The sequence below is a fragment of the Hylaeus volcanicus genome, chromosome 1 (genome assembly GCF_026283585.1).
Source record: "Hylaeus volcanicus isolate JK05 chromosome 1, UHH_iyHylVolc1.0_haploid, whole genome shotgun sequence".
Lineage (NCBI taxonomy): Eukaryota > Metazoa > Arthropoda > Insecta > Hymenoptera > Colletidae > Hylaeus > Hylaeus volcanicus.
The window spans coordinates 7,892,129-7,919,214 of NC_071976.1; the positions used below are offsets into that span (position 1 = coordinate 7,892,129).

Here is a 27,086-nt window from a genome sequence, read left to right on the forward strand (position 1 = left end):
ATTCTACTTGAATTTTTAACTGATAACCTATCTGTCAACAAAGAGTACCTACTTAAAATCTTTTCGAATATAAATTCTAACGTAATTTCGTAAATATTCTCACTTTTATTAACGAGTGTACAGAAATGTTTCAAATGATGTTCACGAAATGTAGATTCGTTTATACCCATTGCTATTCTATAATTACGCCAGTCGATCGAGTCAGGAAAATGGCAACAGGTGGATCCTAGAACGGTAGCTAGAAATCTGTTACTAATGATCAGGCAGCTGAATTCGTAGTTGAGTTTTGAATTACCCATCGGTCGATTTATTTAAGGAACGGATCGGTTTCGTGCGTTTCGATCGCAATTAATGCCTAGATTATAAGGTACAGACTCGTAGAATTTAGGACGTCGGCGATCATTAACTTGCACCGTATCGAGCACAATAGCATCTCTGACAATACCTTGGCGAGCATAAACAATAGGATTTAGCCTGATTTGAACGGTATTATCCAGGATCGCATAGAACATAAACATTAGGGTGATTCCTATTTTACTGATTCTTTTTAATCTATGTTACGCACCCCGTAAATACCTTGTAAATACGTAAACAAAATTCCTGTAAAATTTAAACTCTTAATTTTTATATTAACACATTCTATTATACAATAGATGCAGTCGTGATCACTTAATCCGTGTACAAGCCGCCAGAGCCGAATTTTGTAAGCTTACACGAAGTCGTGAAATATGAAACACGAAACGTTAGCCAATATCGTTTCGTTTAATTTACTGACGTTCTATTTTCTGATCGGTTATTTTAGATATGAGTTCTACTTCGAACAAGCAGCTTCGTTCTTAAGAGAAACGAGAATGATTCATTTTATTCTTCAAATTAAATATTAATCTTCTCCTGCTATAGTCAGTTTGTTAGTTTGTCATTCACAGCTAACGATACTTATGTATAATGTTAAATAATTATATAAAAGTGACTCAGTTCTTCTGAATTCTTCTTTGCTCTATTATTTTTCTTAAACTATCTATCACCTTGAATTCTTTGTATGGGATTATTAATTAAAACCTAACAGATGTAGTATATTTTTACATATAATCTCATTTCAGGAATAAATTGTCGAAAAGGAAACTTCTCTACAGCAAACTTCTTCTTGGTTTGTTGTTAAGATATTGAAGGAATTTTTGGATTCTCTTCTACACATTTTATTCTACAGATTTTGTAGGAAACATTTGTGTAAGATGACTCAGGACACAAGAAATTCGAACTTTGGCAGCGACTATGCTTTGACTCTGAGTAACAATAAGAATAAAGAACTAAACCTGAAAATATGGAACGCTCAATGGATAACTAATACATACGTAATGGTACATCGGCTTCGCGACAGGGTAACGTTGACTCATCGTCTGAAATCGTCACGAAAAACTGTGGCCAAAGCTTTTCGGTATTACCCAGAGAAACTGAAGATGACTAACCCGCTCTATTCCTGTCCGAACGATATACACTTGTATCCAATGGGAAAGTGGGCTAAAACGTATGAAATATCAATCCCTCCTCGGTCACGCGTTAAACTCTCCGCGACGCTTTCCTGGTTTCAGTTTCGTACGTTCGCTATCGATCATCTTACGTTTCAATTGATCAAATTTGGAATTTTAACCGTGTACATTATATCATGCTAACGCAGTGATAAAACGTTGAGGATGATCTAAGTATCAAGAGGCTGCATTGAATGATTAGGGTGTAGTTAGCATTAATTCAAAGCTTGGAGCAGCTTCTTGGAATCAAAGGGTTAATTTCCAAAATGGGAGATGAATGAAATCCAAATAGAAGAAGGTCGAGTCGAACGGGTTAAGGTCCCCTTTAATTCTAGCTTTTTGCCTTATAAGGCCTCTATTCTCAAACTTCTATTTACCAATAAATCCTAAAACAGCCACATCAAATTATCCAACCCTTTCGCCACCCCAATAATCAATCTACAAAACCAAATATCCACCCGCTCCCAACAATCGAACGTAATTTTTCTCATTTAATCAGATTGCATCGTTAGAAGCGTCGCGACGGCCAAGGGCCATCGTCCCAAGTGGATTAAACACGAAATAGGAACTGATCTCGTTGCGTAGCGTCGAGCCTCGGCTCTCGTAGCACGGAGTGTCGCTCGCCGATATTTTTATTGCCCGTACGCCGTGTATTTATACGTCGGTGCTTCTATATCGGGAACGAAAATATTTCTAGGTGGATCCGTGGAGACTGAACCGACCCAGCGACGAACAACGCCGACGCCGACGCCGCGCGATGCCTTCCGCGATTTCGACGACCTGATTGAGATTAATCGGCGACACCGACCGCGCGGCCACGGTTCATTTTCACTGCCACCAGGAGATTTGACGCGATTTGTCACAGTACTTGCTCGATACTATCTCCCGTTTCAACGGTAAGCGAGGGATTTAGGATGGACGTTGAGGGATCACCGACACGAGAAAACCTTAATACAGATGAATCGCCACCGAGGATATTTATCCATCAGTTTTGGGATCATGGTGTTGAGAGGAAAATGTTCTATGGGGAGGCAAAAATCACGAAGGGAAATGTAAATAGGCGTTAGGGTCTCGTAGATCTCTATAGATCGGTTCAGGATCGAGCTTCAGAGCTTTCGGTGGTTTTCTGGTGGCGTCATCTGTGTAGAGAGGTCTGAAGTCGAAGCAGGGAAAGTTAGAGGATAGGCTCTGTGGATAAATCTGCAGCAAGTTACTTTGAAGGTAAGAGATACCGACGAGGGTGAAGTGGGAGAGAGTCTTGTGTGGGTGGAAAAGTTGGAATAATACAGGAAAAATAGGATAAGGGGCAGTGTTATGTCAGAGTAATGGAAAATTAATAAAAACTTCTTAAAGTAATTTATTTTTAACAATTTTTCAATTTAATAGCTATTTTAGTAAACTGTTAAATGTTAAGTTTATTTAATTATATATATATATATAAATTATTACTTTTATTTAACAAATTACACTAGTAAGAATTTAGAATGTACGATGAGAAGAAGTTTAACGTTTAAAGAGTGACAGTTTACTTGAATAGCTATTACATTGAATAGTTGTTGAGAATAAATTGCCTCGCGGAGCTTTAATTAGTCTCTTGTTACCTGAGATAATGCTAGTCATTTTAGAAACCAGATGCAAGATACACGGAATATTTATAGAGAGTTTACTTTTTCTTTAAACTATAATAACTCGAGTCTATAATGAGATTATAAAGCCTTCATACACGTATAAAAATGTATAAAGTTGATAACAATGCTGTACATTCATAACACTTAATTTATGCAAATTGCATGAAATTACAATGAAAGTTTAAAGTTTCGAGACTGACTTACCGACCCTGATGAAAGTTGATAGTTCGGTAGCGCACTCTGTATTCAGAAAGAACGACTGTAAACACCGCGTCCAACTGAATAAGCCAAATTGATAAAGGTAATTACGAAAAAATTACTTTGATTGTTAGAAATTTCAAATGGTTATTCCAATGATTCTTGAGGAAATAAATTATCATGCATCACTCTGTGCCAACCGAAGCATATTTATCTGTTATTACTTTATTATTTATCTATGGAAACGTTTCGAATTACAGTACAAAACAGTATCTTGCCTAGCCTTTAAATAATTCAGCCTGACGTAATAAAATGTACACTGATCACGACTCCAAGGAGGAAAGGGTTCCATTAGATGAAGTGCTACAGGGTTGCACACCCTTTGCTCTTTTTGGTGTCTTCCTCGCCACGTGACGTAGTCAGGGAAAGTACTGTCAAGGGTGGCCTAGTGCGCGAAATGCGGGTTAATGGGCCACGGGTGTCGCGACCTCGAGCGTCTACATCGCATTGGAATTACCCGCTCGATCCCCTCCTCCCCCCCTGCTCGTCATCGTAAGTTATCATTCTAATAATTATTTATCTTTAAAATTGTTCGTTGCTCGAATGTTAAGGATAGCTAGTAAACTGAATGTCCACTAGGAGTCATACGACTAATAGTCTTGACTTACGACAACTAACAACTAACAACTAATGACTAGTCTTCAAGACACTTTTTCCAATTGAATGCAAAAATATTACACATGATACTAAATTAAATAATGCACGAAACAATTATAACATCATTTATGTACACAAAAGTTTGAAAACTTTTTTGTCATTCGACTGATCGTGGTAGGTTTAGCGTTAATATCACGCGTTATTTGTGTATTCATTTTGCAATTAAATGTTTTCGAGTTCAAACTATTAAAAAATACTGTACATATCTGACTTTTAATTCTCGGCAGAGTATCCCGCGGAAATAGACGATTCTTTGGCGAACGAGCAATTCGATTTTACGCCGAGGAACACTCGAACTCCGTCGTAATTAGCTTTCAGTTCGAAACAGCAACCGTCCCCACGTTCTTACCTCCGTGGAAAGGAAATGTCCGCCGTCTCGAAGTAAAACAATTCGGGTCGCTTTAATTCGCTCGCTCCCGCTGACTTCCGGAGGGGGTTGCTCCTAGAGACAATGGCCGTTTCGTCGTCTTTATTTCGCCTTATCCCGGACCGTTCTCTTTATCCTTCCAACCGAACGTACCGCGAGCGAGTCCCCATTCGTGGCTGTACTCCCATCGATTCCACGGGAGGAGTTTCCGTTTTCGCGGAGTTCCGCGGGTGCTCTCCACAAAGGGACCGTCCGGAGAATCCAGTCGCCAGAAACGGTACCCGTGGCAACACTGGCCTCATTTCCTGGACAAAGACGGCAGTTTTGCCAGTAGTTTGTCCCCGCCTCCTGGATTCCACCGCGGCATCCTCCGGAGAATTCTGAGACCGCCGTATCCGATGCTCGCGTCACGAATATTACACGCTTCCACGAGCGGGACGTGGCCGACGTTCGTCCGGGAGTAGGTTAAAGGGGTAGAGTAGGTGATTTCGGGACTTATTTGGACGTTTTTGGTAAAACAGCTCGCTATGACTTCATTTTACATTTTTATGGGGTTACATTCGTTTCCTTTCGGCATCACGCAAGTTTTAAATGCGGCGCGATGTTGATTCCCGCCGATTGCGAAATGTCTGATTGTACTTCCGGTCATGTAGGGGGAGCGGACAGCGTTCTCTAAGTCTTGTATTTTCTTTCCTTCGGCGTATTTTATTTTGTATCTACTGAATCCTGTTTTTTTTCCCTTTTGTTATAACATGCGTGTTATATGTATTATTAATTTGCAGACAAAGAATATATTTTTCCTTTTTGTATATTACTTTATGTTTGAGTATTTAATAAATGTGTATTCCAAACATAACCTTATCAACAATTTTATCTGTTTTGGTAACGGGTTTCAATTATAGCCGGATCATCTGGTTTCAAAGGAGTTACAAGTAGATTGCGGATTTTATGCATTTATGATGTATAGCAGTATGGAGAACGTACAAAAAATGTACGTAATGTATGTTGACATGGGACAGCACAGGGTTAATATAATAATATTGTTTGTTCGTTTTGCATAAGTGTACGTAACTTTTGATTTTATTTAGCACGTATGTATTACATTAGCTTGTGTCATAAATGCATACAGTTTTTAGTTAGAAGTTTTTTTCAAAGAAAATATGTATTCGTACGTCTTTATCATCGAACGTAACTAATTGGAAGAGATACCAAACAATTCGCCATTCACACACACACACACACAAACACACATTGCTCATGCATTAAGCATACCTTATAATATAGTGATATATAAGTTTGAACTCCGAGATTTAACCCTTACAGAACTAATGTTCCAATATACATGCATGGTATGTTTAATTCTCAAATTAAATGTGTATACTTTTACATCTGAAATTGAGAAATTGTCTTCCTGCCCTGTTATATAAGAATGTTTACGTAACTGCGGTGTGTTTCCTTTAACAAGTTTTAAAAGCACAGAATAAAGCTCATCTGAAGTTTATTATTCGATTTAATCGAATATCTCGTCCAAGTCTTACGCTTTGCATTAAACAAACTCGGGGCAATTTATTGTCATGCACTTTTTTCATCGCATCCCCGTGAAATTTACATCGTCGGAAGTAAAAGCTCTTTCCGCCCTTTTAAAACCTATTACGAGGCGTAATCGCTTTCGAGTTTCCCCGATACTCCAAAGAATAATTCCCCTCGTTCAAAATACTCTCAGGGCATAACAATATCCCGTCAAAGCGCTTACAAGGAACTACTCCCTTGAAAATATTCTTCCGTGGAATAATTTTCCTTCTCAAAGCGTCCTCCCTCCTCTCTCGAGACGTTCTACGGAAGGAATGAGCCCCATCCTTCGAAACGATCTCTTCGAGTACAAGTTCCCCGATACCCTTCGAATAAACCCGCGGGTGAAAGACACCCGTGTCTCCGAAAAGGAGGGACCGTATCGAAAACTGCAACACGATAAACTCCCGCGTTCGACTTAACCAGCCCTCCGACCAAGCGGATTCGACGTTTGCCCGACGTCATCGACAAGGATCGTTCGCGAGGTAACAGCTCGGAGGACGCTACCTGTTTGCCGAACAGCGACTTCGGCGCTTGATATCCCATGGATGCTTAAAAAGTTGGCGAACTTTATTGTCCTATATAAAATTGTGTTATATGTAGGAGCTTAGTTTAAAATGTATCCCCCATTAGTGTGCACCATTTCTTCCTCCTTCTTTTAATTGTCTTCTTTAAATCGAAAATAGAATTTTATTTATGATAAAATTATTTAGACAGGGGTAATTGACAATTAAGTGTAATATAAGAATTAAATTGTATCTACATTAAATTCATTTGAACATTTTCGATAAGATAATAACACTAATAATAATATTATTATCTATAATATATTATACTATTATAATTATATTATTAATATATATTAATATTATATTAATATATATAATATTAATAATATAATTATAATATATTATTTACAATAAACTTACACGAAGGGTGCAATTGATTCATGAATGAAAATCAAAATTCAGATATATTGAAAATTCATTTAAATACTGTCACTTATGAATTCTAATATATTACACATAATAAAATTATACAGAACAATGTAATTCATCTCCCAAACATAATCTATCAAACTAAATCATACAATAAATCTCATGCAAACATTCTCAATCCCCCCAAAATACCATGCCATTCGCAATTAGTAGCGACCATCCCTATTGCCATGTCCCCTCATCAAGAAAAAATTCCCCTATCCGAATTTCAGGTGCTCCCCTGCTCAATCACTCACGCAAACCTTCCCAATCCGCGTCCCTCAGAAATAGCGCCACTCGTCGCTCGGCCGTGTCGAATAAACCTTCCCTCCGGAGCATCCTGAAGCCTCCCTCGTCGCGGTTTTCGTCGTTAATCTCGCCCTCGAGCACTCGTCCTTCGCGATGTTCCCATCCGAAGGCCGCTCGCGCTGCCCTCATCAACTTCGGGCGGGCACGGAAGCCGCGTCTCGGCGCCGACGGCGGACGGAACGGGAGGACGCGAAGCTATTCTTAAAATAGGGCTCGAGTGAACGAAGCGAATGAACGAGAGAAGCCGATATGCGAGGAGGTGGCGGAGGAGAGCGAACACGCACGGTCCTCGTACGCTTGGGGCGAGACGAGGAGAGTACGTCGAAACGGGAGCGCAGGGAAGAGAACATCGAAGAGACGCGAAAGACGGCGAAAGAGAGGGAAGAAACGGCGTGCCTCGCGGGTCGCCGGCTCTTCAGGGTCCGAGCTTCGTCCGAAACGAAGCGCCTCTCCGTAGAGCCGCTGTTCCTCTTTCTTCTCTAAAGAGAACGCGCCGCCGGGGACGACGCTTCGACGAAACCGTTCGTTCCTCGATCGGTTCCACCTCGTGATTCGATTACCTCCGTTTCTCCTTCTTCTCCTTTCCTCAGGTTTCTCTCTTTCTCTTCTGGGACGCGGGTCCTCTTCTTTTCTCGCGATTTTCGGGTACGGTGCGCGCGAGACGACGGTACGCGGTGCTCTCTGCGGGTGGTGGTGTACAGTGTTTTGGTGCTCAGGTGATAGGTGGTGGTTCGGTGTCATCGATGGTGGTGGTGCCCGGTGGTTGATGGTGGTTGGTGAACCCCGACCCCTGGAGGTAGCTGCTGGTGATCGCTCCCTGGTCTTGGGGGCATCCTTTCGCTTTCCGCTCAAAGAGGGGAGCGTGGATTGGCATGGCGTCCTATAGGAGCTATGTAAGTGTTTTCAGCTGATATTTGGGGGGCTATTTAGTCAAATGGTGGGGGAAATGAAAGAATTGTAGGTGAATTTGTAATGCTTCGTTGTGTTAAGGGAAGGAGTCTATTATTTGTTTGAGAAATGTTGTTGTTATGAGCTTAGTTGTATTATAGTGTCCTACAGGAGTATGTTAGTGTTTTTAGCTGAGGTTTGAAGGGGTGTTTAATCGATAGTGTTGGAGAAAATGAAAAGATTGTATACGATTTTTGTCAGTTTTTAATGCTTCGTTGTATTAAGGGAAGGAATCTATTATTTGTTTGAGAAATGTTGTTGTTATGAGCTTAGTTGTATCATAGTGTTCTACAGGAGCTGGGCTACTGTTTTGAGCTGACGTTAGGTGAGTTTGGTTGAATGCGTAGATGAACAAATTTTCTGAGTGGTGCTTTGTTGCAGAAGAGGAGCAAATCTATTCTTTGTGTGAGAAATATTGTTTTAACGAGCGTTGTTGAATCATGAGCCATATAAGTGTTTCGAAGTATCATTGAGGGCGTTTCTGAATGAAAATGCAGAAGAAATGAAATACTTGATGAGATTATCGATAAATTCTTCGTACTTGTACAAGCTGTTGTAAAAATATATCAAGTCTAATCTATACTGCAATTAATAAATCACCGAAATTAAAAATCCTATGGATGAGCTTTCTATAGGTAAAGTTAATAGGGAATTTCGTTTTGTCTGGTGACGTGACAGACTAGTGTTTACGCGTCCAGTGGACTCATCGCATAGTATCTTCGTTAAGACGGAGTGTATCGCGAAACGGTGAAGTTATAATTGGTACTCAAGTCGCAACGTGATGTCAGAACGAGACGAATTCTCGCGAATGTGCTTTTTAAAAAGAAGTAGAGGACGACCGTCTCGCGTCTGCCATACCGAAATATGGTCTCTAATTTTATCTAAAGTTTGAGGAGTACGGAGAAAGAGTCCTCGATTGGAACAAACACACTCTGCTGCTCTTTGTTAATTTCTGTGACGTGTTTTGTATAATTCTACTACTGTTAATAATCCATCTTTATTGTATACATTAAGAAATGAATACATTGAGTGAAAAAGGAAAAGAAAGGAAGAAAACAATATTATTATTGTCAACAGTAAATGTTTAGACTGTGAATTTAGATCTTTAGATCACTTGAATTTAGATCACACAAAATTTATTATATTTATGAAAATGTAGCTTAGAATGAACCAAATGAATATAAAAAATTGTTGGTAGCAGTATGAATCCAAACAAATAAAATGAAGATACTACGAAGCGTCGATAATTTATCAGTAAATTATTTATAAATTCACTTGTGATCAGGGTTAACACTGCAGTGCAATAAAGTCAATACATTACACGTAGAATTTGTCAGATGCCATGCATTCAACTATGGTTCAATCAGTGCTCTGTTAATGCCTGAGGCTATTTGCTAAATTGCAGATTCTATTAATGGGGTCACTATAACCAGGCTTTGCTCTGTTCGTTGCCGGTCTGAATGGATGAACGGATCTAACTAATCTTGGAGGCGCGTTAATAGAGATACTTCTGATAAACTCGGTGTAAACAGCACAAGTAAAAATATTGAAATTTGAAATGAATTTTCAATCTGTAGTCCATAATCAACAACAGCGATGAAATCAATTTTATTGGAATTCCCAGGATTAGATTTGCTTATTTTCACACAGACATTCATTTTAACATTCTATCTTTCTTTAATTATGATTTGTATATTATTACAATTTATGTTATATTGATTCGTATCGCCATAATGGGCTAATGATACGTGAGTTGTCTGATTTTCATCATGATTGACAAGTTTACTAGATTGTTAAAACGAATTAGTAATTATTAAGGTATATACAAAATTTTACAAAAGATATAGTCTTTCAAAGATTATCCATTTAGTAAATAAAAAAATGTAACAATAAAAACGAATGGTAGGAAATAAAAGGAAAAACGCCATATAGTTATGCACGAACTTAATGATTTCTATTCGTAGACCATCGTCTATGTCGTTCGCGATACAGACGACGCCCGCGGTATTTAACCACGTGCTTCTCAGCAAGAGTGCATCGCGAGACGTACTGGCGGGGCGGGCTGGCGCATAATGGGCGCCGACGATTTGCATTCGCATGCAACGGCGTGCAAAGTGACACTAGCCGCACGCTATCTCGAATCAGGGAGAGTCAAGCTACCGTACCGGCCGACTGTGTTTCAAGTTATCGCGAAAAATTGCTGCCTAACAAGTGGCGCTCGATAAAGGATCTAACGCTGCTGGTTGATCGAACATAATAGTTTACGCTTCCCGAGGAGTCACGAAGTCTGACGGAATAGTATTGCCCGGCTCCGCGTGAGAGTGAGGAAATATCATGCTTCTCGGTGATTTGTTAAATTATAGGGTAGGGAAACGATCGTTATTTATCGTGAATGGCATTGCTATTGGCGTGCGTTGTCTGATATAATTCTCCTTTCATCTCGGTCGAGGAATTTTGTTTGGAGAAATTGATTCTCAATTTGGTATTTTAATATAAGAAGTATGATTATTGCAATTTTTCGTATAATTAGAGTAGTTTTTTTTAATAAATTTAGGGATATTGTTGGGTGGTTCTACGTGAGATGTGGTTTGTTAAATTATGAAGCATCGAGCATAGGAACAATTGTTATTTAATGGGAATGCGACATTGCTATTAGGTACAAATAAAATAGCCAGATACACGTATAAATTTTGATAAAAATGAAGTAAGGAAAATGCAGTTTGTCAAATATGTAGAATATATTGCAACTGTGGCAGCTACACCCAACAGTTTCTGTTTCAATCTCCCTCAATCATCACTGGAGCACTGATTAAATTCAAAAACAATAAAATAGTAAGATACATGTATATATAAAATTTGGCTACAATAAAATAGCAAGATTTATACACAGGTATAGGTATAGAAATCACCTCCCAAAAATGCAATTTTTCGTATACCTGGAATATATTGCAAGCAACTGTACCAGATGGTTCCCATTTGATTCTTCCTAAATTAAAACTGAGCCATAGATGAAATATAGAAACAATAAAATAGGCAGATACATGGCATAGAATTTGGAAATAAAACAGGCAGATGTAAGTGGCAGTGGCAGTCATTTAAATCGTATCATATTAAAAATAATAATTTTTTTTTATTTAATTCCTACGTGAACAGGGACTACTGTCTGTGTTACTACAATAGAGACGTTTAATATTAATAACTATACTAATAATTATACTTGTTTCGTTAGAGGCAGTTCTAGAAAGTGAAGAGTAGACTGCATATGCTTATGCAAATTCATATTTTCACGGATACAGGAAAAGGAGTGAAACTTAAATAAAAATATCCCTTATCTTCTAAAAAGTATAACGTGTACATTATTCTTGATATTTTATATACTCTTGCATTTATACACGTTCCCACAGATTTCCCCATATTTTCATTTGCCATAAATGCACAAATATCCGCAGTCTAGTGGCGAGAATAACTTGGTGGCAACTTGAGAAACATTATTGCACCATGCACTGCAGAATAATGCAGACCAGTGCAGACTCTCTCAGGCACTACAATCGCTGTCGCCTCAGCCCCCCCATCGATAAATAACAATCGTATCGATTAAAACCATCAGCAGTCGATTAATTCGACACACCGAGGTACCAGTTTCCCCTAATGCTATTCAGGCTCGCGTGCAACGAACGTTTCTTTGAAGCACCGCCCTCGCCATCGTTTCGTCGCGTCGATGCAAGCAGCGCGCGCTGCAAACGAGCATTTCGGGCGCATTTCGCCAGCTATGTCGCAGCGGAATCCGCCGTGTGGATGGCCGAAACGCGAGCTGCTCACACGGTGTAATTATGCAATGTAAATGAGGTCCATTAACGTTATCGTCCAAACGGCTCCTGGCGCACGCGAGCTTCTGTTTCTTGCGGGTCCCCGGAAGCGGTTTACAAAATACTGAGAATTTAAGACCACCGACACGGTAACCACGCCGACGACGCGTTTGCCTCTTGCCTGTTCGTTTGCCAGACCGGTGACTTTCGCGAATATCGTTCGCGCATGTTACGTGAACGATCCAGCGCACTGGAATTTTTTCTTCGCGGTACTTCTCTTCTCTTCGCTCTCCGTATTGGGATGAAACTGAAAATCACGTGCTATTGGCTATTGGGTTATTGCTCGTCTTAATTCGTTACTTAGTACAATTAAATGTAAGCATACGATACGAACTCGTATCTAAAATTTCCTTTCTAATAAACATATTCTTTATTTAAACATTCTTCAGTGTATAATCAATATAATTATTATTCATTGACTTCGTTAATTAATAACAAAAGCAAGGGCAAAGTATTTAATCACTGTTCTACTTTATACGACGAATACCAAGCACAGCCGCAGTAGATAATGTCCAGTCACTGGTCAGACATTGTCCTACTCTGAAACGCCAGCAAGAACGGATCTAACATAACATATAAAATGCTTCGCAATTGGTGGAATAACAAAAAAGATTATAATTCTACAAGATAAAATAATTATAAAATGTTTAATAGAACTTTTTCATACATGACTTCATCTCTCACGAAATTGATTCTGAAAACTCGTCCGGTACGCTATTGTGCATTTGATTGCTATTCCACTTGACAGATCTAGCTGTAGGCTATCTCTACTCTCGATTCTGTTGATAAAGACTGTCAATATCGTGATTTGTTTTGATTTAATCCTATTACCTTATTTTTATCGATAACAGGAACGTGTCAGTTTCTCTCGTTCTTCTGTCTCCTAAACAAACTCGTGTGTATATAAATTGCAGGAAGACAATGTTTCAGTTAGAAACAATTTATTATTTATTCATTTTCCAATCGTCTTTCGACTTTAGAGTAAGCCTCAGAAAATATTTAAATTCTCAATCTATACAAATATGTAATAATTACTTCATAAAGAAAAACATAGATTGAAAGAAAAGAAAATTTGTCAATATTTAAGTATTAATTGTATAATTACTTAAGTTACTCGGAAAAAGGGCTCGTTTTCTACGATCAGTTTTAATAATTAACTGAATACATATAATTCACACGGAAATGTTAAAACGCTGTCTCTGTTTTTAGAGTTTTTTACTAGATACAATTTTATTAAACCTTGATATATTTCAAGTAAGTTTATTAATACGTTACTCGAATTGGGAATAAATAGTAGCTTGTTTGAGACTGAAATTCGTCTTCCTTTAATAATATCAATCTCACGAGAAGACAGCTCGTATATTGAAAGTGCGAAGGTATGATTCCTGCGTTAGACATGTGTGGGCAATGCTTGCGATGAGAGAATAGGTGGATAGGAAGAATAGCTTGGCCGAAGTCTCCAGATCTGACGCCAGTGGATTTCTATTCTCGGAGTCGCACTAAATCTATTCTGTATTCTGACGTTATTGTAAGTATCGAGTAATTGATGGAAAAGTCATTTCAGATCTTAGCTCAGGTTTAGCTCTAAAATCATCGCCTTAATATCAAAACCAGTTTTCATTATAATATTTCGATATTTTGACAAAATAAATAATCCAAACCGAGTTCAATACAATCCTAACTTAAAATTAAATTGCCTCAACCAGCCCATGTTTCATTGTTCTAATTTTATCCACTAGTCAAAATTACGCACCATTGTCCTATACGAACCTCCCGAAAAACCAAGTATGAATGAATCTGTCTCCCCACTAGTTGACATAATCGACGTTCCACTGTACTCCAGAACGTGTCCGAATTGGCATGGGGAACGAGCCTATTACCAAACGCCCTGTATAGCGGCTGGTAGCGGCCAGAGGTAAACATTTACGCAAAGTGCTCGGGCTCGCCGGCCACGAAGCACGAATCCCCTGGCCCTGGTGGCGCACCTCTCGGAAACGCGGTTCGTACGTCTGCCCTCAGATCGCCGGTTCCCGTGGCCAGCAAAATTAGCCTGGGCCTTTCCCAGACGAGGTCTGCCCGGCGGCGTTGCTCTCGTGTAAACCCGTCCCTCTGCCTATGCCACGAATATGCGCACCCGCGCAGCTATCGCCGCGGTACCATTCGTTGGGTGTAACGGGTGTCGTCTTGCTTCAATTATTGACGAGCTGATCGATCGACTTTTGGGACCTTCCTCTAACTCCAAAATCGTTCGACATTCAACACACATAGTACTGTGTGATTTATTTGGATTTATGATTAGTATAGTAATTCGTATCTTTCATTTAAATACAAATAACGTATTATTTAGGTGATCCTGGTAATCTTATTCCAGCTAATCCAATATCCACATCTGAATATATCAAACCTGAATATTATTTCTTCATAGAATAATGCGTGGCCATCGTGTGAAGCTTGATGGTACACGTCATTCCTGACTAGCTTTCATTACACTTTATGTCTCGACTTTTTCATAGAGAGAGATAGAAGAAAGGTCAGAGTTCCTTTAATAATGTCTTATATGAAATTATAACTTAATCATTTGATTAACTTGTGTATTTGTCAAAATAATAGTATACTGTAATATTACATACTATAGTATAGATATAATGAATTTAAGAGGTCATAAGCTCTAAGGCTTCCAATATTTGAGTGCTTAAGAATGATTTACATGAACGAGCGAATCTGAATGCTCGACACGGTGGGAGTTTCGGTCCAGTACGTGCCACGTGCTGAAAATCGTATCGCGGCCCACGCTGATGGAGTTTATCGAACGCTGTTTCGATAAACGGAGGGATTTGTTTGCTAATAGTAATTTCCGGCAGTGGCAGACTCTAAACTAGAACTACTCAATCGATTCTTAACATTTTTTCGGGAATAGAAACCTACAATATCCCTAACTAACATAGACTATACTTTCTTTCGATAAAAATCAGTTTTCTATTAGAAATCTCAGTATTTGTCAAAATTCTGGCAACGCGAAGTATCGATTGAAACATCATGCACTGAATATATACCAAAATTTAAGCAGTTCACTTTTCATTCCTATTCTGGTCCAGTGAACATTAACAAAACATTCCTAAACAAAAGAAAGAACACGTGCCGAAAATCAAACATCCCTTAATTTTTAATTAATTTTCCGTCTCCTTCTAATTTCTCCTCGAACTCCCCAACAACTCCTTGAACAACTCCCTAAATCCCCCGCTGCAAAATAAAATTGAACCTTCCAAGAAATATTTACAATCTAAGAACTTACGACCAAAACAAACCAGCACCGTGCAATTTATCGCTTTTCCCGAAAAACTCGAGATATCCAGTCGCGTTAGCTAAGAAATACACGCGCGGTATATTTAGCGAAAAGTCACTTGAAATATCCGTCTCGGTTTCATCGGACCTAGTATTCGCGGCGTGCGCGTGCTCCGATCTTCAACTTTCTTATTTAAGGCTGACATTTAATCGCGGACGCTGACTTCAGTGGAATTATTTTACGTAATAACGACAATTTCGTCGATCGTTGCGTCTACGCGGAGACAGTAAGTAAACGATGCGGGCTACGTCGTCGATGATAAATTTAGACGGCGCAACGTGTTTGCGTTCCACTTCCTGGACGCGAAATCGAACAAGTTGTTCTTTAAGATTCGGGCTGCGACATCGTCCAACTTCCAGCGAACTGAAACACCAAACTCGGCAAATACTCGAGCGAAATTAATTTCAACGCGTTTACCAGTTTCGAACTGTTCGAAGTGCGCGAATTAAAACGCCTTGAGTCATTGGATTGGTTTCCTGGATGAGTAGGAGAGGTCTTCGAGAACGAAAATTTGATTCGTTAATTGATAGTTTGTTAATGGGTTCGAAATATCTAGGATTTGATAGCTTCTTCTGGTAGGCACATTAGAATTTTTCTTTCAAACGCATCCTCACGCCATTAGTTAATAACTTTCTTTAAAAATAGGGCTACGACGTTCCAAACGCGATCAAACGTCAGAGGTATATTCAAAGAGCCTAGTAGACACTTGAAAGCTATCCTGAGGATTCAAACATCCTTTTAGCCTTCTTTACGTTAAAATTGTTCTCTCAAACGCATCCTCATACCATTAGTTAATAACTTTCTTTAAAAATAGGGCTACGACGTTCCAAACGCGATCAGACGTCACAGGTAGATTCGAAGAGGATAAAAGACACTTCAAAGCTGTCTTGAGGAAAAGAGAAACACGAGGGGGGGGGCGCGAGGGAGGAGGCTTTCAGTCAAAGACAGAGAAAAAGATTTAACGGCTCTTCTGAATATTTCACGACGAGTTGTTGCCACGGCGAAACGTTGGCGCGGGACGATTTAATTGAGCGTACTCTCTTACCCTCTCAAAGCCAGCGTCGGGCCCTTCGAGGAACGTCAACTGGAAATGCATATGCATCCGTATTTCGTGCAATGCTGTTGCAGACGTCGCTAAGTAGACGAACACGCGCCCCTCCGATCCTTTCAATATTTCACAGATTTTCGTGTCCAGGGGCATTTGTATACACGTGTGGGTGTGTGTTTGATTAAATTTGTTTCTTTTCGAAAGTGTCTTTATAGCATGGAGGATGACGATGTTCTTGTAATAGATTTTGACACTTTACCGGTCGTTAGCTTATTAATAGGCTGTGTGCTAGAAAACCAATACTATGTTATCTATTATTGACATAAGATTTAATGCTTCCATCATTATATGGATACAGTTAAGATTGAATAATATTAATGTTGCCAAAATAAAAATTTTTATTGAATTCATTCATGTTATACAAGTTACTATAATAGTACTCGATGCATATCTGATCTGGCATTATTAAAAGCTCAAAGTCTTCATCGACAATATTTTGCACGTTGTTCGATCTAAGCCACGTTCAAAGTGTACAGCATCATAGTTCTCTCGCGGAGAATGGGTCTTTTTCATCAGTTTCCACTGACGGAAATCGAACCAGGTTCGTTCAAACATCGGATGTAGAAAAAGTGCTTGACACGACGTCGAGTACATATATCAAGTGTCTCCATACTGAAAGAGCCCATTATGTGTACGTTCTCTGTTATGCAACATTAATAGACCTGTAACTCTGAATTCAACCGACTGTTTGTTTAAGCTATAAAGAAAACACGCGCCTCTAAAGTTTGATCGACGTAATCGTCTAATTGTTCCTAGTTCTTTCAATTCAATTTGTTTTCTTTCATATTTTCTTCTCTTCGATGCAAGGTTCGTGAACCATTGTTGTGGCTTGTGGTTGTGCAATTGTGCAAGTACTCTTTGTCTATGCACTTCAACAGTCGATATCATGTAAACAACGAAAATATTTTGTTATTATAAGCTCTCAACGCTTTCAAGTGTTTCATTTGAAATTTATTTTAGCTAAAAAATAAGGCAATCTAAATAAATAAAGAATGAAGCAAATTCACTTAAATATTAGTTTTATTCATACTATTCTTATATTTTGTAATTTTCAAACGTATGATACTTTTTGAAATAATTTCCAGGATGCAATCCTGATTTTATTTTGCACGTACCACAAAAAAGTTGGTTTCTCTTCTTCCTCCAGGTATTTTTATATTTGAGCAAACTGCAAATCCTTGCAAATCCTTGTGTTTTCCTTCGGGATCTACGAAAATGAAATGAGGTTTTCCATTTGAAGGATCGTGTTTACAATATGTTCCAGGCCTTCTCTATTGATTTAGACATGAAAGGTGTCGAATGGGACCCGCTAAAGGAGCTCCCGAGATAAAAACTGATTACTCGACATAGGAGTGCAAAGGGTTAAAAGACGAATGGGTTCCCTAGAATTTGTCCACGGTGGCCCGTTTAAACAGCGACAAATTGGGCATTAATGCCTCTATGCGCCGGCTATAAAAGCCGCATCGCGATAATGCCCAAGCTTTTCATTGCGCCGCGTGCCGTGACAATAAATTATGTTCGCCCGAGCGGCCAGCCAGTATTCGGCCAGTACGTTGAGCTCACGTTGAACGCCGACGATACACAAACGACTAACGAATCGAGCTGCATTCACATTTGACGGTTCGACGCTGCCATCGAATACAGGTGTTTCCGATAGCTGCACGTGGTAGGGGGTTTGGCGTACACGATTCGAAGCCACATTTTACCCTATCGGTTCGCAACCCGCGGAATTTACAGGAAACAGTATGCTTAGCACGACCGCGGGCGAAAATATTTCAATTCGCGCGGTAGGTGCGCTCGTCGCTTTCGCGATGGCGTTCAGTTCGGTTCAAAATCCTATAACTCATTGCGTTCTTGTGTCAGGGACGTATTAACGTATACGGATGAGAAATAGGACAAAATGGACAGCGAATTAAATCCAATGGTTGCTCGAATATAGTTAGATAAATATTAGACGATGGTACTCCATTTTATTGCGGAGATGTTTTGATCGTTTATTCTTGTGGTCCTCGCGTGCGGTTCAAAATTGTTGACAGGGAGGTATCGTGCTTTGTTAGAAATCTTGGGAGAGTTTCTAGGAAAATTTCTTTTATTCCTTATAAAATATATACTCTTGCGTGTTCTATAGAATTTGTGATAGTATTAGGTTGTCCCAAAAGTTTCTTTCGCTTTATTAATAAGTAATACATGCACAATATTTTATGTTTTATGTTACATTACCGAATTGTGCACGATTCATTTTGCTTCGTTACTGTTACAGCATGAATATCTATGAAATTAGATTGTCTATTTATAGAAACACGACCACATCAAATAATTGAGTGCAACTCGCGAAAGAAACTTTCGGGACAACCTAATAAATTGCAGATGGTAATTGTTGTCTGATAGAATGCTTATATAACAGATTGTTTATAGTATCATAAGATTTTCCCAAAAGTGTTTAGAATGTCGCAGTGTTATAACAAAATGTATCAGCGCACATTAATGTATCACGTAATATAAACTATAAAAATCAGATATATTCCACATAAAATTTGTGTATTATTAGAAATCAAAATCCTAAAGCTCTTCAGATAGTAGGTATTATCTGGTAGGTCGTATTCGAACGAGAGGAAACACATTTCCTTCGCGACTCGTCGCTTTAAATCTGTCCATCGGATTGTTTGAAAATGCATGTGCGGCGTACCGATGTATTCTAGTAAATATCGTTTCCTCTTCCTTCCGTTCGCCCATCGATTCTTTCTCCTCTGTTTTTCCTCGTCCCTTTCCTTTCCCGCGTGCGCGTACAGTTTAAGAGGGAATATGCGCGTGGATACTCCAGAGGGAGCATGGACGAAGACCTCGCGGCTATATTTAAATGGACTCGTAGACACCGCCTTGACTTTCTTTTTCTTCAACGGCGATGGCACAGGGGAGCATCTGGCTTTCCGTTTCGGAAAAACTGCAGAACTATGACAAGTTATGTCTTCCGTGGATCGCGAGGGAAAATGGAACGTTTTCCCTAGCACTTCTGCTATTACGATTTTAATTTTCTGGATTTTTCGAGTAATTACTTGCGTATCTTATGATGGCCTTTGTTTATGGAATAAGGTTATTCTTATTCTTATACTAATTGAAACTTAATATTTAAGATACAGTAATATTTAATATATTAAGTTTTAATTAGTCCAAACAATAGTTATAGATAGAATGGACAGATAGACAGAATAGATTAACTTGATTAATTTGAAACAAGAATCGATATTCCTAAATCGGAAACTACCTCTAGGAACCACGTATCAAAACAAATGAAAAAGGGAAACGTTCTCAATAGCGGTCGTGTTAGTCCAAGACAGAGGAGCCCCAATTTCGCATCGCAGCATAATAAACCGAAGTGCACCTCTGTTTGTCTACATATTCTCCGCGGCGTCGAGGATGTTTAAACTTTCGTTTCGTCGGTAGCATTCGCTCAGCATGAGCGGTCCCTTCGTTGTTGTCATCCCCCGATGTAAAATAAATAGCTCGTACTGAAAGCCACGCGTGACTGCGCAAGGTGCTTGAGAAATTGGCAGAGCACCGTGAATCGGTTCGGGTACGTTGCTCTCGGTGTATGGCGCACCGAAATTCGAGCCGTCCACTTCCTATCTGCTATCGTCCCGTTTTGACGGAACACGACACCAGCGCAACTCGCCGAGCTGAGAAATTTGCGATGCACAGAGCGCCGTCTGTTGATCTTCCGATGGAATCGTACACGGATGTTGATTTATCGCGCAACGCCGCCGACTCGACGAACTGTAGCTTTTTCGCGTACTCTGCGGAACCTCATGGGGGAAATGTGATTTTTACGTTGTCGACATTCGTATCTCCGTGTACAAAAATTACCAACATCCTATTGACTCCGCAAAATGTATAAATAGGTATATGGAAATGGGAAGTAAATTGACGACGTTAGGGAAAATAACATTATTTACGGCTTCGATACGAAAGATCCATGGAAACTCGCAATTTATTTCAGTAGAGTAACGTATTCTTTATTAAATATAAATTTATTTAATTTTCCAAATAAGTCAGAGGAAAAGAATGTTTTTATTATAGGTGCAAATTTGTTACTCTATCGGGAAGTAGAATGAATGTAAAAAGAGGTATAATTTATCATTTGCTGTTCATTAAAGATAAAACTTTTATTTAGATGATGGAAATTGACGTTCAAATATTAATTGTAATTAAATTAATTCTAATGCCGTCAGTTAATTACTCCCATTACCCTAGAATACATCATAAACATGTACTCAGTCTTTTTATGTCACATGTCTACAGAAAACAAAATTTGCCCAAAAAAGAAAAATAATATAATTATATAATATAATATTAACTTGTCCCAGTTATTATGAAAATTTTAATCCATGGACACTTTTTAAGAATGAACGCAGTTACTAATGACCCACTTGGGTGAATGTATCTTTAAAAATAATATCCTGAGGCAGAAACGTTGGACGGGAGAACGAGTTATTTTAAAAACACAATGGCGATAATAGCCGTCGATATATCGTGTTTTATAAATATCGATACATCGATGCAGAGTGACGTAAAAGTATCGAGGTCAGTTGGAGTGGCATCAACTCGACTCGGGGGATTTATGGTCACCGATTCGTTCCTGTTTGATAATATCTAAAGAGCGAGGTCCCCCGATCGAACTCGTTCCGGGTACTCCTCTAAATTGAAATATTCATTTCACTTGTTCGTTCCGTCGATCGTTTTATCGAAGTGGGTCATTCTAATAACCAGACGAGTCGTTGTTGACTGTTGCGTGACGCGAATCGAAACAATTTGTTATAATTTATTACGTTTTGTCCCATCATAGTAAAGTAAACAGAAATTGCAGTATGGAACCAGCTTTTCATTTATTTTACGTTTTGAAGTCAATTTCAGGATCTGCGATCATCACAAATCAATTTATTAAATTAGGTTTAGTGATTTAGTGACATTTAGTGATTCATGGAATAACTAATTATTTGAAAACAAATTTCTATTAGACTAATGAAGAAGAAGACTCTAGAAACTAAAGAACTCTTAATAATTCTTATTTATTCTTGACATTGATACATTTCCTATTTCCTTCGACTTTCCTCCTTCGATTGATTTCTATGGAAATTTTTGCGACTTTCAATCTCTTTTATTTTTTACATTTTTTTTACTTTTTTTCCTTGTTCCTGTTTCTTTTCTTCTATAATTCGTCTTTCCTCTAACCTATATTTCTATTTGTAATTTTGTAGGAGTAGGTTCTATAAACTCCAGAACTTTTTGCTAATCCAATTCTCTCTTGACTTTTACATTTCTCTATTTTCTGTTCATCTGTTTTCTTTTCAACCTCTATTTATTTGTTGCACTCTTTCAAAAGTTTATTCTGTAAACCACAAACCTTTTCATGACCTCATTCTCTCTTGACTTCTGCGTATCTCTCTTTTCTTCCCTTTTTCCTCTATTCGATTCTCTACATTTCGTTTCTGCTTCATTATTTCCTTTTTTATTAGTTGTTTCCTCTCCAGTGCACTGTATTCTTTACTCTTTTACATATTACGCTTTATCCCTCCGCGTTGGAAAAATTTCGTTCTCGGGAGGGTAGATTGCCAACTATCTCTTCATCTCTGGAGTAGCCCTTCCAAGTGGACAGGTCTCCGATGGCTTTCCCTCGAGTGCGATGCGCCATATTTGCAAATTGCCCATTCACCTCCACATGTCTCTGACAGAATTTTCTTCGCCCTTCTTGACTTACGACTGCGTATGAAATAACAACGAAAGCGTACGCGACGATAGTAACAGAGACTTTCGCGGAAAATAGGAATTATCACAGATATCAAGTTTTTATTTAGTTTACAATTTAAGTTTGTATCTAGGTATATGTAGAAATGTAGATAATTATTTATTTATGATGTCAGAAAATTCATTACGTAAAGAAAGACGAATTCTTGACGCAGATAGCTTTGTTTCGCGGTTTTTAGTATTATTATTGAAAAACACCTTTGGTATATTACTTTGATTGTTATTCCTTTGGATACTCCAATTTCTAATTACAAAAGGGGGATGTTTCTATATTTAATTTAATAGTAGTCTACTCATGTATATGTGACGTTAAAAAATGTATAAACTGAACAATGAAATTCTTAACATACTTATTTTCCTTTTGCAATCCTGAGAAACACCTTTGAAATATTACTTTGAATATTATTCCTTTGGATACCCCAATTTCTATAATAATTACCAAAACGAGTATTTTCCATGTTTAATTCATCCAATAGAAATCAAAACGCCGGGAGAATAATGAACGAAATCTCTCGGAAGCGAGTACAAGAGGGCCGACGCCAGAAATATTACAGGACGTTAAATATTACAACGTGCAAAGTTGAGTTCGCAAGACGCAGTAGACGGAACTTCGTTCTCCGCGTAATAGCTAAATAATTCAGAGACGGAATGCGACGTGGAAGCATTGGACAGCGTTAAATATTAGAATACGCGATGTAGAAAACTTTGTAACGCACGGTAGAAGGACATTTCTCATTTTGGCGTATTTGTTATATACAGGTGACAGGTTATAACCAGGCCACTAAAATATTAGAGAGCATTAAATGTAAATGTGCTCGAGGAATAATCAGACCTCTCATGTAGGAATTAATTTTTCACCGCCGGATGTGTGCTTTTATTATTAACTCGACAATTATGAGACTTCTTGATGAACTTTATTTTCAGTTTATGGACAATAGGTTCTCTGTCATTATCATTTATGGCTCAGTTTTATTATGATCTTATAAAAACAAAAAAATCCTAGTACTTCTTTTGGAAAACCCTTTATTTATTATATTATCAATAGCAGACATCCCTAAGTATCTAAATAATACAGCTGGTTCTGGAACAAACCTCTAAGCTCCTAAACAATATAACTAGCTTTAGAAGTAAATAGAAGAAAAATGAGAAACGTAATGGATACCGATAAACAACAATAATAAAAAGAATCGTTGTATTATGCATTCATATTGTGGACGCGTTGATGAGTGATTTATCGAGCTGCAGCAGCGCCGAGAGGTTCATTGTCTCCGACACTGAATCCAGGGACTTCGCCCGCAACTTCCGGCAACTTATACGACACCGGAAGTTTTCCAATTACGCGGTCGAAGCCCGTTGCTATTTCTTCGTCGAAGCGTTTAGTTCTTGACATTCTCTCGTCGCCACTTTCGCGGCGTCGAAGCTCCCTATCGAAAGACTTTTCTCGCCTCGTGATCTCAAGAATCTTCATTAAATGTCATCGGTTTTCGATGACTCCAAAGCGTAGTTTGTGACTGAAATAAATCGAACGCATCGCGATCGTTTCGACATAAATAACTGGAATGGGAAGCAGTCTAACTTTCAAAATTCAAAAAAATTCGAAAAAATTCAAAAGTGAGTGGAATGGAAAATGGTCGCAAATATTTAATATTAAAAAATAAGTATACGTTAGTATTAAACTCTAATAAAGTAAATTCACTAAATCTTGGCTCTGAGAAATGATTAAACCTAACGTTCAGTTTTCAGAAATTACAGAACCTAACTTCTAAGAATGTCAACAGTGATTCAAAGAACATTCCTTTTTAAAAAGTATCGCTCAAAAACAAAAGTCAGCATTGGCTAATTCCGTCGCGTTTCCTCGAACATGCCAATTGTTAAATACGGTGAACAGAAGTAAAAATTGTGCAATAACCTGGACACACAAACCAGGAAGTGATAACGACGGTATAGTCCATAGTTTCTTGCCAAAAATTCGTTTAGCAAATGTCATTCGGCATTCACTTTCGACGTGCACGAATCGAAATACCGAAGAACTTGGCCGGTGTCCAAAAACTCGAAACGTGAAATAACAGCTGGTGAAAATGGATCGACGAACCGGCCTAATCGACATTTTGTTGGACCAACACGAGCGAACATTATTGCTCCCTTCGGTGATTACTCATTTCACGGATTTCTCGGGTTGAGGGAAGGAACAGAAAAAGACAACGTCCTAAACAAAGCCAGCTGGTGTCTAGCAACATTGTTTTCTCATTTATAACTACCACTGTTAACTCTGATATATCGCAGGCCTGAAGTAACGTGTATTACAGAACGTTTGCAAATTTTGTATCGTACAAATCGAGTTAGTTTTTAGAAAATATAATTAAAGACGAAAACGAGGATTCTTTATTAGAACAATTTTTTATTTAAAGACGAAGTAGAATTCATGCAATGGAACATTGAGCCAGATTAATGCGAATGTAAAATATACATGTGATTATTGAGAGTATAAACGATAACCACTTATCGTTAACATAAAAATGATATAAAAATGGATTGGTAGACAGAGGCAGATACCACATTTTTCTTTCTCTTTTTAACTGTAGTACAGCCTTAGATATGGCCCCCCTACTTTATCTATAATATCTCTATGCTAAGAGTGGCACAAGTAATCGAATTCATTGAATATGGAAATAAAAGACGCTGTCTTTCGTGATTTTCCTCTGCGTCCTCGACTTCCTGGAGCAGGGACCTTCTGACATTTCATTAAAAGTAACGAACCGAGTCTTCTCCTTTTGGATGCACCATTCCACTTTTCTCCCTTTTCGTAGCCTAGCTCGAGGGCAAAAAGAACAAGCGTCTAATTTGTCGTATATTTAATGGATAGTTTCAGCAGTGGATCGAGAGTTTTCGCGACGTCTTCGCAGAAATGATTTCATCGTTGGGAAATTTCATCCACTGGACTCCAGCTGCGTGGATTAATACGTCGAAAGTAACGCCACGCTTTAGAACATAGGAAACACCGCGGAAATGGGCTCTGGACCGCAGGAAATTTCATTTTCCCTCGGTATTATTCGGCTTGAAAACACGCGATCTCCACTGAATTTTTATTTTCTGACGATGAAATTGTTTTACGACTTTTAATGGATTTTCGGGAACGGATGAGTGAATTTTATCGCTCGACCTCTTAGTTTTTGCGCTGGAAAAGTTTCTCACAGGGTGAAACGTTGTGGGACACTTGTGTATTTATTATTATGTTTACATATTTATGACTGCTGATTTTGTGCATTTATGACGTACATGTATGTAGAAAACATACATAAAATATAGGAAATGTATGTTGACAGTATTTTGTACAGTTGTTATAATAATATTATTATTTGTGTAAGTGCACGTACATTTTGTTTATGCTTAACATCTATTTATGATATTAGTTGATAGTGTTGATACCATAAATGTATAAAATCCCTGTTCCCTAAGTAATCTAGCATTCGGTACTACTAATATTCCTGGGAAAGGAGGACGCCACGACCTGTCAGTTTCCCGCGCAGCAGTATTTCATTGAATTCAAGTTCACGACGGAATATATAATGCAATTCCCGAAGATGAAGTAAAGGTGGCGTCGGTGATGAATTACATTTAAGCCGGTTGACTGAGAAAGACGTACAACGTGCCGGGCGTTTCACCACGGGACGAGGAATAAATATAAAAGGTAGACTAATGCCAAGCAACTTGACGGTTCGCAGCGGAAGATGCCGCGCCTGTCGAGGATACAAGATAGATTAAATTTATACACATCGCGGGTACACGAACCCTCGAAACCGCGAATACACTAATAACCGTTTCAAACACGACGTAGCTGCAACGTAATATTATATTTGCAAGTGCTTTGCTTTCAAACGTATCAACTAATTCAACTTTTCATATTGGTTGATATTAAATACACAAATTTACTAAAACTGTGAGTGTAGAGATGCTGTTAATAAATTCCGAAACAAAATATTACTTCCCAATATAGAAAATTAAATGCAGAAGATTTTTATTTGTGAAGAGTTTGATTTGATAGTCTTTCTTGGCTACAAGAAGCTGACTGGGTTTGCTATTAGAACCTCCCTAACCCATCTACCCCATCTGAAGTGAATGGCATATTCTTGTCACTAGGAATCTACAGATTGACTAGCCTTCCAATTATACAATTTATCCACAAAGTATTTTTCCGTTCCTAGGACTTTCACCTCGACAATTTATTCTCGCTTAGAGCTGTTGACTTCGACTTCGGAAGAATGTCCCCTATAAGTCTCGGTGACTTGACATCGCTTTGTAGCTCGAAGAAGAAACTGAAGCCGAGGCTTCGTTCTGCGTAGCTCGTGACAACTGGTGGCACGTCGTAAATTATAATAATGCGACGAGTCGACGGAGGTTAAATCAGACTGACACTCTTCAATTAGTCGGCCTCCCCTTGAGCTGGTATCATGGCGCATCGGGCGCCCACATCCTCATCAGTAACGTTAAGATTGCACGCATCTGATACGTATACGGCCCTCGCTTATTAATGTTTAAATGCCTCTGTCTTCGTAACTGCACGCACATGTCTTGCACATTTTATAAACGACCACTGGCTTATCAACCTGTTCATGCATTTCTCTTTTTTTCGATCTTACTCAAATTTATTATGTTGTTAACCCCTTTCAACCTGGCGGTAACGCGTGAGGAGGTGGTATTTTAAAATTGATCATTCTGTGGTGTATCATCTAC

At 38.7% G+C, this 27,086-nt stretch overlaps 1 pseudogene; it reads left to right on the top strand.

Moving 5' to 3' along the window:
- The first annotated feature begins 7,618 nt into the window (after positions 1–7,618).
- The window catches only part of LOC128881594 (hornerin-like), a 43,896-nt pseudogene continuing 24,428 nt past the window's right edge, over positions 7,619–27,086 (top strand).